At 34.9% G+C, this 10,999-nt stretch overlaps 1 non-coding gene across 1 annotated transcript; it reads left to right on the top strand.

Moving 5' to 3' along the window:
- The first annotated feature begins 10,553 nt into the window (after nt 1-10,553).
- Nucleotides 10,554-10,660, top strand: LOC132423722 (U6 spliceosomal RNA). Its single transcript, XR_009519045.1, has one exon. It is a non-coding gene; the product is annotated as a U6 spliceosomal RNA (small nuclear RNA).
- The last annotated feature ends 339 nt before the right edge of the window (nt 10,661-10,999 follow it).

The raw sequence follows: 10,999 nt of genomic DNA, 5'->3' as shown, positions 1-10,999 counted from the left end.
GCTAATCTTTACTGAGTACCCCACTGTTCTCAATGCTACTTGTATTAGTTCCTTCATTCCTCACAGCTGTTATTACTTCACAGAACTGTTATAAACTCCATTTCACAGCAGCGTACATTGAGGCACACCAAGACTAAGTAACTTCTGCAACCAGATACTCTGGCTTCAAAGCCGGTGCTCTAAGCACTGTGCTGTAAATTGCTCTCAAAATTCCAGGTTCCCATTCCCAAGAAAAACCCTCCTTGATGGAATTCTCCTGTATTTTCAGGAAAGTTAGGGAGCACTAATATCTTTTGTGCTTGTGTAATCCCATATATCATTCCCATATATCATTCTCCCTATAGGGTCAGCATTCTGCTCAAATCCACTATAAGAATTGGTAAATTAGGATGAATAAGGTGATGTTGTTTGTGTCAAGTACAATACATTTAGTATCTACAAATCTGGATAAAATAATAACAGATAGAAATGAACACCGTGAATCCACTCAGCCCCCATAAAAGAATAGTGTAAAACTGGGAAATAAAACATGTAATAGATTAAAGTTTGAGCCAACGAAAAATATTAGCAGATGACAGCCTGAGTTCAACAGTATGACATCCAAATAGATTGTAGCTATATATAGAACTTAAATAGCTTTCCTATTGTTTATCCCAGATGTAGCAATACCAAAGATGTTTTTTGGTGTACAGAGATCCTTTATCTTGCTTTCTATTTTGTGTGTTTATCTTTGTCTCACCCAAACTATTTCTTTATCCCAGGAACCTTCATACAATTCTGAAATATAAATTATTTTAGGTAATATTTTATTTTAAAACACAGTAGGTCCTAGAGCATCATTTGCTTCAGATAGGAGGTCAGGAAAACCAACCTGTGCTGTGAGAATTATTATGACAGTCCTAAAGGAGTTGAGATCACTAGTTTAAGAACTTGAGAGCAAAATTACAAGGACATTTAAGTAGCTTCTTTTCACATTAAGTGTAAACTTACATGACATCTGTGTTCCTTGAGCTCGGATAACGAAATTTCTTCAAGTCTTCTCAACCCCTAACAGATGGTTCACCAAATAAGCAAAAAATGAAGGAGAACACACTAAATTTTATTAAATGCTATATTTGCACAAGCATTTCTAAAACTCTTAAAATGATTTCAAGTAGACATGCATTTAGCTTTTAACTGTAATAATGTAGGTCAGGGCTATTATAGGGGAAAAAAAAAAAGCTAAGAAGAATTTAAGGGCCCAAAGCAGATTTTCCTTCAACTGATATGGATTCAGATGTATGAGGACTATGTTGGGTTAATCTCATTTCATAAACATTACTATCAGTTTTGGGTTCTTTCTTGATCTAACTCTTTTTATTTCTCCCATCTTCTTCAACTATTCCTTCTCCTAGGCTAAAAAGTTTATCAGATCTTTACCTAAAACAGCAACAACAAAGCTACTGTGTTTCATTTCAGACAACAGTGGCATCCCTCTCTTTTCAAAGCTAAAATTCTTGAAAGAAGGGCCTGCATTTCGTTTTTTGCAATGCATTCCTTCAGTCTTTGAAATAGGGGTCTGTCCTACCCCTCCACTGAAATATCCATTTCAAATATAATTAATGCTTCATTTTCACCTTGTTTTCCATAAATTGAGATATAATTTATATTCAGTGAAAAAGCAGAGAGTCCTAAATATTTTTGAAAATATGTACACTGTATAAACCACACGCCTTTGTAGTGTCTTTGCCTCATTCCAGATCATTCCCTCATGCCACCTTGTACGTGCGATGAAAGAAATCAGGACTGTTATTGCCTCTGGCAGGATGGAAAATGTGTTCTGATTTCTTTCATTGTAGATTATTTTTTCCTTTTGTAGAACTTAAGGTAAATGAAATTGTACAGTGTGTACTCTTTCACATGTGGCTTCGTTGATTCCATATAATATTTTGGAGTTTCATCAACGTTGTTATATGTAACAGAAGTTCATTCTGTTTTACTATTTGGTGCTTCCTCTTAAATAATCATACCTCAACTTATTAATCACTTTTTTTGTTTTTGTATATTTGGATTGTTTCCAGTTCAGGGCCATTATGAGAAAAGCTGTTATGAGCATTCCTGCACATGCCTCCTTGTGAACATGTTTTCATTTCTCTTGGGTAAATGCCTAGGAATAGGATTGCCAAATCATAGGGTAGGTATATGTTTAACTTTAGGAGAAACCTCTAAACAATTTTCCAAAGTGGATGCACCATTTTGTAGCCTCACCAGCAATGAATAAAATTTCTGATTACACCATATATTAACAACATTTAGTATTTTCGATCTTTTTAATTTTAACCCTTTTAGCCTATAGGTACAATATCTGCATGTGATATTAATTTGCATTTTCCTAATGACTAAAGATCTTGAGCACTTCTTGATTTTATTGTTAATTTGTGAAGTGTCTGTTCAAGAACTTTGCCCATTTTTATTGAGTTGTTTATTATTATGTTTGTTATTATTACTATTTATTTATTTATAGGAATAAACGTCATTCCATACACAGAAATTAATTAAAAATGAAATATGGAATGAAGCATAAAAGTTACAAAAATTGCAAACTATTAGAAGAAAACATAGGAAAATATCTTCACAACATAGACAGAAATTTCTTAGAGGGACAGAGAAAGCACTATCCATAAAATAAAATACTGCTATATTAGATTTTATAAAAAATAAAAGCCTCTGCTCATCAAGAGTCACCATTAAGAAAATGAATAGGCGAGACACAGACTGAGAGAAAATATTCAAATTGAATATATCTGACAAGTTCTTGTACGAACAATATATAAATAACTAATGATCTTTTAATTATTAAATGTATGGCCTTTTCATTTCTTCCTCCTGTGGCTTCTTTTTTCACATCATTTGCCCTGTTTGACCAGCCACTTCTTAAAAATGGATTTGTCTTAGTTGTTGTTATTCTGCTACTTTGTTCATTTTTTATTCTCTATAATTCATCTATTTTAATCATTTTCACTGTGTTTCTTTGAATTATTTTCTGATGTGTTATGCAGGATCATCTCCCTAGTTGTCTGCTCTTTTCAGTCTAACTTTTCCCCTGGGTGGTCTAAATTCTTGCCACTCACAGTGTGATCCATCAGCCAGCAGCATCAGTGTTTGTGAGCTCTTTAGACTTGTAGAACCCACACACAGGACCCACTGCATCAGATCTGCATTTTAACATCCCCAGGTGATTCCTATGAATACACGTTAAAGGTTAAGAAAAAGTAGTAGTGGAACTTATATCTATGGTTTCAACCGTCTCCTCTGCTGATAATTCTTACATATTTAGTATGTGCCATTCTAATATGGTCCAGATTTACATCTTAGCAAGTTAAGTGTCTCCAGATGGCTGATATCTAAGTATGTATGTAAAACACAATATGGAGGCAAAATCAAATCATTTTTATCTAACAATATTAATGACTAATTTTTTTTTAAGTAAAGAGACCTTGCATAAAAATAAAATGGTGTTTCAATACTTAATTTTTAATTCTATAAGGCACGGAGGGCATAGACTGAATTATTATGGGAATAATAGAAAAGAAAAATGTAAAAAATAAATAATATAGTAAAATATGATCAAGCAATAAATATGGATAACATACATTAACTCCCTAACAGATAATTATTTATAATCTTCCATCTTAAATGAACTTAGAGTTCAAAACTCAAACAACTTTTCCTGCATGCAACCAGCTTAGCAACTCACCTACAAGAGAGGAAAATAAAATGCTATGAATTTTGCACATACCTGGTACATGATGTCAGAATATCATCAGATTTTTATTCCATCAAAAAATATTCATCAACAAAAACTAAAAGTTACATTTTTATTCAGCTGCTCCCAGTCACCACGAGAGCAAGTCATTCAACTCAGATGAGAGGAAAAGCAAAAGATTTGATTTCTATTATATAAAGACTAAAAATTACTATTGAATTGTTAGTACTGAATTACACATATCCCATAGGTACTGAGTAAAATGACAGTTAAATTTTTAGTGAAAATATTTTGTTTCATCGCAAATGTCAGAACATCTTCAAAGTCATGTCACAGAAAGGACTTTTCCTCACTATTTCTCTAAGGTAAAAACCCAAATTCACACATCCCATTTTGAGAAAGGTTTTTCAGGTGAAGTTTTATGTCACTCATGTCTCCTTTGCTTCAAAAAGAAAGGACAAATTAATTGTCATACTTTAGCTTGATTCTTGGCTAAGTACATAGGATAAAATATCAATAAGCATGACTGAAATATGTTGTTGGTTCCATTGTATTTATGGTAATAATAATGTCATTAGATAACATTTATAGAGAGTTTCTATGTGCCTCACTTTATTATCATTATCCCATCAAATTTATACAACACCCTATGAGGTTGAGAATTATAGTGACTTACTTCAGCTCTCATAGCTATCAATAAGTGGTGCTGGGAAAACTGGACAGGTACCTGTAAAAGTATGAAATTAGAACACTCCCTAACACCATACACCAAAATAAACTCAAAATGGATTAAAGACCTAAATGTAAGGCCAGACACTATCAAACTCTTAGAGGAAAACATACGCAGAACAATCTATGACATAAATCACAGCAAGATCCTTTTTGACCCACCTCCTAGAGAAATGGAAATAAAAACAAAAATAAACAAATGGGACCTAATGAAACTTAAAAGCTTTTGCACAGCAAAGGAAACCATAAACAAGACGAAAAGACAACCCTCAGAATGGGAGAGAGTATTTGCAAATGAAGCAACTGACAAAGGATTAATCTCCAAAATTTACAAGCAACTTATGCAGCTCAATATCAAGAAAACAAACAACCCAATCCAAAAATGGGCAAAAGATCTAAATAGACATTCCTCCAAGAAGATATACAGATTCCCAACAAACACATGAAAGAATGCTCAACATCATTAATCAGAGAAATGCAAATCAAAACTACAATGAGATATCATCTCACACTGGTCAGAATGACCATCATCAAAAAATGTACAAAGAATAAATGCTGGAGAGGGTGTGGAGAAAAGGGAACCCTCTTGCACTGTTGGTGGGAATGTAAATTGATACAGCCACTATGGAGAACAGTATGGAGGTTCCTTAAACTAAAAACAGAACTACCATACGACCCAGCAATCCCACTACTGGGCATATACCCTGAGAAAACCATAATTCAAAAAGAGTCATGTACCAAAATGTTCATTGCAGCTCTGTTTACAATAGCCAGGACATGGAAGCAACCTAAGTGTCCATCAACAGATGAATGGAAAAAGAAGGTGTGGCACATATATACAGTGGAATATTACTCAGCCTTAAAAAGAAATGAAACTGAGTTATTTGTAGTGAGGTGGATGGACCTAGAGTCTGTCATACAGAGTGAAGTAAGTCAGAAAGAGAAAAACAAATACCGTATGAACATATGTATATGTATAACTGATTCACTTTGTTATAAAGCAGAAACTAGCACACCATTGTAAAGCAATTATACTCCAATAAAGATGTTAAAAAATTAAAAAAACAAGATCTCATAGCTAGAGAAATCCTACTAAGGATATCAGAAATCCTACTCAGTAATTCCGAAGTCAATGTTATTAACTACTCTAACATAGGGGTGTAGAAATTTGTATTCTTCCCCCCCACACCCCCTGCCGGGTATCCTACGTGAAGGAACAAAAAAAAAAAAAAAGGATGGGCTTGCCTGGTGGCGCAGTGGTTGAGAGTCCGCCTGCCAATGCATGGGACACGGGTTTGTGCCCCAGTCCGGGAGGATGCCGCAGAGCCTGCGCGTCCGGAGCCTGTGCTCCACAACAGGAGAGGCCACAACAGTGAGAGGCCCGTGTACCAAAAAAAAAAAAAAAAAAAAAAAAGGAAATCTATCTGCACCTCTGGAGAGGGTAAATTTTCTGCTCTGTGGGGTCAAAAGGAGAGAATCAGTCAGAGAAATAATAAAAATGGTGACAACTATATCAGCTCTACTGTAGAATAGAGTAAAATGAATTACTTCATGGCATCAGGGCGCATTTGGAAAGAAGGACTTCAAGGAATCCTGAAAATAAATTTTATTTCTAAGTAGTGTGTGATCCTCTTCCATGCCCCAGCGTTAGGCCAAGAAGTACCTGCTCACTCCAAATAGGGTCAGATATCCACACGTCTCTCTTTCTCTTTCTCTCAAACTTCAGCATTAATATGGACCCCAAATTTACCACTTGTACAACTAGACACATGAGTATTTCCAGCTGAGAAAATGAATTTTTCACATATTGCTGGAATCCTAACCCTGAGCAGACACAGCATCCTCCCAACATAGAGGCTTTCTGAGTGAAATCAGCGCTGCTGTCAGGATCCACATTTTCAATCTATATTCATGCACACGGCATCATATCTTCTTGAGGAGGGCATTGTCATACAGTCAAAGCTAATGTTCTGGCAGGCTTTTATCTTGCTAGTCTATCATTACAATCCCAACTGAACCAGAAGGCCTCGGGGGTTTTCTGTTGCTCTCAGTCAATCAGTATGGCAGATACCAACTTTTCGTAACACACGGATCCAAAGGAGGCAGTCACTGCATGGGTTTTCCACTTTTGGCATCTTTTTCTCTTCCTACATAAGAAATCTGGAATTATTAATTGGTAAAAAATGAGAAGCATTAGGTTTGCGGTATTTGACCAGGATAGAAGTTTCACTTATTGTTTATAAATTTATAGTCTTCTCTGGAGCTGCTACGTAATAAACTGCTGCTAAAATTAAAGTTCAAGAAGAGCTTTTCGAGCTGTACACTGTTAACTGAATTTCCTTCAGGAGTCAGTATTTAGATTTTGAAGGGGAAAATGACCCTAATAATGTGAAATGTATATACAGCTGGTTATATGGATGTGTGTGTGTGTGTGTGTGTGTGTGTGTGTGTGTGTGTGTGTGTATTACAATATGTACATTTCCCCATAACTGGAGCCTTCCCCTTCATTATTGTTTTTAAATTTTTTATGGGCATTATTTTAGATATATATTTCCTGCCTTCTTAAACAAAATGTGTTGAATACAATTTAACTTTATTCTAGAGAGCTCAGAACATCATTGTGAATATCCATTATTGTGTTATGGTATAACAATGCTATGTTGGATTCTATGAAATTTATGAAGTCAGGTCTTCTTGAAGGCAAATGCATTTCTTTCATTCAGTCATTCATTCTCTGAGTTCCAATTATTTTCCAAACCCAAATAAATGTCAGTGAACCAAAACAGGCAATGTCTTTGTCTTCTTGGATTTAATCTAGTCTGAGAAGTAGGTATGGATAGAATAAATACACACAAAAAATACATAATTCAAATTTAATAAATGCCAAGAAGATAAAGAACAGGATGTCACCAAAGAGAGGAACAGATTTATCTAATTCATATGAAAGAGTTAGGGAAAGACTCTGAGGAAGGGGAGTTTTCCCAGCGAGATTTTAAACACTAGGAATTAGCTAGAGGAAAGGAATAGCATGTGTAAAGGATTTAAGGTGAGAAAGACCTCAGGATGCTCAAAGATTAGGTGGATGAAAGGCTAGTGTTGCTGTAGAAAAATATGGAAGGGGGATTTCAGAAGGATATTCGTGTTCTTTAAATATTTTAAGAGAAATAATTCTAATTACTTCCTATTGAGTGATTTTTAGATTTCAGGAAAATAGTCACAAAATTAAGGAAAAAAGTGATACAAAAAGAACTTGATACTCTCAAGAATGAATGAGGGTTTAGGTCAAATGCAGACATAATTCAAAAGTTACCTTTATGCTTGTTATTCATCATCAAATTTTCCCTTAAGTTATTTGAGGATTCCCCAGGGAATTTAAAATGAATCTGACCAGGGATAAAATAAACAAAATGCCAATTGAAACCCCATAGCTGCTGCTTCTCAGATTCCAACCTCATTAGACCTCAGGAGTTTCTATAAAGGGATTATTAAACAAATGAATTGTTATTTTAATTCCTGTAGCATGTTGCTAGTGTGAAAACAGTTTATATGTAAAACCAATTAAATTATGGTAAATTACATAAAGTTCAATATTATAATATCCAGAAAATTTCAAAATAGTAGAAGTGTCTATTTGAATTCTTATTAAAATTAAAAACAAGATGAGTTTTCTCATAAAACCTCCCTGCTTTGTTATACCATAGGAAAAGAATTCTTTTGGAAAAAATAATTGAAACAAAAATATACTTGAATTATGCTTATAATTCACTTGAATTATAGATTACTACTTAAATAAGCATGCAGAAAATATTTTACTTCCTGGGAATTGATTTTCTGTTGATTTAAAAAAAAAAGAGAGATTCATAAGATGCATGGATTGCTTCTTAAATTCATCCTAAGCATTGAAATTCATTATCCAATTAATGGCACTCAGTATGTGTTATTCATAATATACCCATAAAATTGAGCATTAAAACTCAGAGCAACAGATTTTCATACTAGAATGTATGTGTACGCAAGACAAAACTAATTCTAGTGCCTGCTAATACCAGCATTATTAGAAAACCTTTTCCTTGTTTTACTTTTTGAATGTAATTAGAAATTTGCCTAAAAATCCCCACTGACATGAAATGTTAATATTGGTGCAATTAATGAAATGCTAATATTTATGAATTAATTGGCAAAAATCTTGATGAAAGGAAGCTAACAGAAATCATTTATGCAGAATCTACCAGAGGACAAGATTTGTCCTTGGTGACTTGCTTATTTTGCTTTCAGAATGTTATTTAGTAAAATAGTCAGTGATTATTTCAGTAAATTCTTGGTTGAAAGAGTTCTCTAAGACAAAGTTAACAAGCTAGCTTCTAACATAGATATGTTAATTGGAGATATAGGAGATGATATTTCTCAGTCACTCAAATATGCAGGGGAAAAAAATGTGATTCTTATTTTCTACAACTTTGCTTTGTCTCTGTCTTGAGTTTTCCTTTTTCCTGAGGGCTAGACATATAGTCTTGGTCCATTCTATGTAAACTCAGTTATTTTAGGATTAAACTACTTAATTCAGTATTTACTCCACCCCCACCATTTCTACCAGCATCTCCTCTAGGTGCATCTGATTTTCTGGACATTATGTCAGCGTTTGCTCAACCTTCTTTGTTCCAACTTATTTTCTATCCACAGTGGCATGTTGTTTTCTTCTTTGGCATCTTTGTGTCACGTGTGAAATTCTTCCCTGTCATCTCTTAATGTCAATGTTAGAATGCCACCATCTTTGCTCCCACAAGAAGACAAATAGCAGTTCCCCTTGCCATGTTACGTGGGCAGAGGTTAATTTGTTTAGGCATGCTCTATCCTCCCAAACAATCTTGTTTCTAGAAGCTCTCAGCAGGGTTTGGTGCCTACTAGGGCATATAGGCAGGGCTCGTCTAATGTCAGTGATGTTAGACTGTCTAAGAGGGATCACAGCTGAAGTACATGTTTTGGTAAATATTCTTCACAAGTTTGTTTTTGTTTTTGTTTTGTTCTTGATTCTACCTGATTTTAAGCCACTAAGCCACACATTTGACATCTTTTTTCTTATGGTCCCACAAAGCAACTTCCATTTGGGAAATGATAGACTCATGAGGGTTCAGGCAGCAAGTGAAAAATTTGCTGTTGCCAAAAGGGTAAATAGCTCCTTGGCCAATGCTTCACATTGTGCCACCATTATGTCCTTTCTTTACCATTCTAGAACTTGAACAGTAAGTGAAACTTGGAAATTAAGAAATTAAAAATGTATAAGAGAAAGGATGAAAGAGAAGAAGGGAGGAAGGAAGAAAGAAAGTATGCATATTAGCATGTGACCCAGAAGCCAGGCCTTTGCAAAGCCTTTAATATAAATTCCCCAAATATCAGTAACTTAGGGATAGCTAGAGCAAAACAGTAAATTGAGGAAAAAACCTCCTATCTCCTCTTACTCCTTTCCTGACAACACTCTTATCTTTTTGCACAGTCTTCCCAGGTACCCAGGGCCCAGCTCCAGATGATTCCCATGGGTCTTTTAGCCCATGTGTTATATTAACATTTTATTGTTTAAAACCTTTTCCTTTAGAATCTCTCTCAGTGTAACCAACAAATATGCAATCATATGTCAGATCTGGCTTTTAACAAGGGCTACCTAGAGATAAACTCATCAAATGTACCCAAACTATTTTGAGGTACAAAGCAGGCCAACAGTGAAAACAATTTACATCAGACTGGCTACTTTGTGATCACCCAATGTACTTGGGTTGGACCACCTTCAAGTTAATACATAGGATGTGGAGAACTTGAGAGAATTGGAAAGAGAGTTGATTACTTGTACAAGGGATCACTGGGAAGGGCAGGGGTGGGGGCACACAGACAGGTCCCAGATAAAGTTGGGCCTTTATCATTGTTAGAGGGTGAGATTAGGGAATTTGCTAGGTTTGGGTTTGTGATTTGTGAGGTTGGAATATTTCAAAAGGGCCATGCAGGGGACATGTATAAACTTTCTTATCAGCCTGTCCGGATGCGGAGCTAACAGGAAAGGGGAAACTGAGGCTTAAGAGAAGTCAGTGGTATGCTCGCTTAGGCAGCACATATACGGAAACTGGAACAATACAGAAAAGGTTAGCATAGCCCCTGCACAAGCATGACACACAAATTCATGAAGCATTCCATATTTTTGTTTGGGGTTAGCGGATGCAAACTATTATATATAGAATGGATAAACAACAAGGTCCTACTGTACACAGAGAACTATATTCAATTTCCTGTAATAAACCATAATGGAAAAGAATATGAAAAATAATATATATATGTATAACTGAATATATATATATATATATATATATATATATATATATATATATATAACTGAATCACTTTGCTGTACAGCAGAAATTAACAAAACATTGTAAGTCAACTATACTTCAATTAAAAATAAAAAGTTGGTGGTCCACTATCCAAAAATAGGGTCAAACTCTATTACATTGGTCTTTCCCTGTAATGTGTGACTTCCCAGGG

This window comes from Delphinus delphis, chromosome 3 (genome assembly GCF_949987515.2).
Source record: "Delphinus delphis chromosome 3, mDelDel1.2, whole genome shotgun sequence".
In the NCBI taxonomy this organism is placed as follows: Eukaryota; Metazoa; Chordata; class Mammalia; order Artiodactyla; family Delphinidae; genus Delphinus; species Delphinus delphis.
Note: the sequence above shows the minus strand (reverse complement) of the source record. Positions and strands in the feature narration are given on the sequence as shown.